Below are 1,665 nucleotides of genomic sequence, written 5' to 3'. Positions count from 1 at the left end.
CATGCATAAGCCTTTTGATTGGTTTATCATAACATTAATGATATACATATGTATGTTTTTGTTATGTGCATCATAAGGTAACCTATTTAATCTAAGTGATGTTGCCTTGGGTTATCTTTATGTAGAATCACATGAAAACAATGTGATCTGATAAGTATACAGAAGATTTATATATGTATATATATCTTCTTGTATAGAATCCTCTCAAGTTTAAGTATATAATTGTATTGAGCTTTTAGAAGAGAAGCTACCTCAATCCTCATAAGATGCATCTCTCTATTTTTTATAATGTAACCATATTCAAGATATTAATCATCTTACAATGAACATATTGTCTTAAATTTATATTATCAGTTGTGCATCCTTCAAAATTTTGAACATGATGTAATCCAATTTAGAACATTTTGTTTCAGTAGAGTTGTGCATCCTTGAATTTACATTTTCTTTTTTGTACCATTTATGTTTTGGTGTAGTCATGGACCATAATGAACTTGTCATTTTACCCATGAAAATATTGATAGCATTGTTTCATCTCCATTGTGGAGGATGGATCTAAAAAGTAGAAATGGTTGCAATATGGTGTAGGATAGTGAAAAAACAATCTTAGCTAATATTGATACAAATATATATGGTTCTTGTATAATCTTAATCTAATGGTTTTCAATTACTAATTAACTGTATAAATGATGCATCTGCATACTAAATTTATAGCTCAGACAATCTTTCATTTTATAAATCATTCATTCATTATTGTATTGTTAATCTCGTATATTTTCCATGGGACCACATATCTCAAAACTCCTTCAAGGTGATGCTGAAGTGATCAAGTGGGCAAGACTAGAAGTTCCATGTGATTATGCGTGAAATTTTTACTATAGAAATATTAATGCATTTTTTAACCAAATTTGGAATGTTTCAACAATTGGTTTGAATGATACATATTATGTGAACTTATTCATGCTTATGTATTTGGAATTATTTTAAGATGAAGGTGATGATAATTTGAGATATTGGGTCCAATTTCATAGTATTAATGCTTATATAATATAATGATTGTTAGAGAGGATTAGGAGAGGAATATATGTGAAAATAACTTAATAAATAATTAGCCACGGTTAAACTGTGGTTAAAGTAATGGTATAAACTAGCCACGGGTGTGGTTCACATTAGCCACGGTTGAACCGTGGTTAAGGAAATGTTACCACACTTCTCATAGATGTAGCTATATCATACATTGACTGTGGCTAAATTTTTGCAACGCCACTTATTGCTAGGGTTGAGGAAACCATGGCTGGTGTATTTTGCCACGGTTTTTTGGTAAAATAGCTACGGTTATAACCGTGGCTAACAAGATATTTTTTTGTAGTGTATACACCATAACAATGTTTTTGGGTTTAATCATTCTATTCAAGATGATGTCGAGACAAATTTTATGAATTACCTCAAAAGAAAAGGTGTCTTTATGAAAACTTGAGAATTTATTTGATCTCTTCCCTATGAGATTGTGTAAATGGAATACAATTTATCATTCGGTCATACCACTGAACAATCACATTTCAACCGGGTGTATAAATTTTTTAAAGCAACTAAATTATTATGTTGTATGTCATCCCAAAAAAGAAAAGAAAAGCAAGTGTGTTATACTAAAAATTTGTGCATCTGAGT

Source organism: Lupinus angustifolius, unplaced genomic scaffold (assembly GCF_001865875.1).
Source record: "Lupinus angustifolius cultivar Tanjil unplaced genomic scaffold, LupAngTanjil_v1.0 Scaffold_48_99, whole genome shotgun sequence".
NCBI classification, from domain to species: domain Eukaryota; kingdom Viridiplantae; phylum Streptophyta; class Magnoliopsida; order Fabales; family Fabaceae; genus Lupinus; species Lupinus angustifolius.
The sequence above is the reverse complement of the archived record's forward strand: the minus strand, read 5'-3'. Positions refer to the sequence as shown.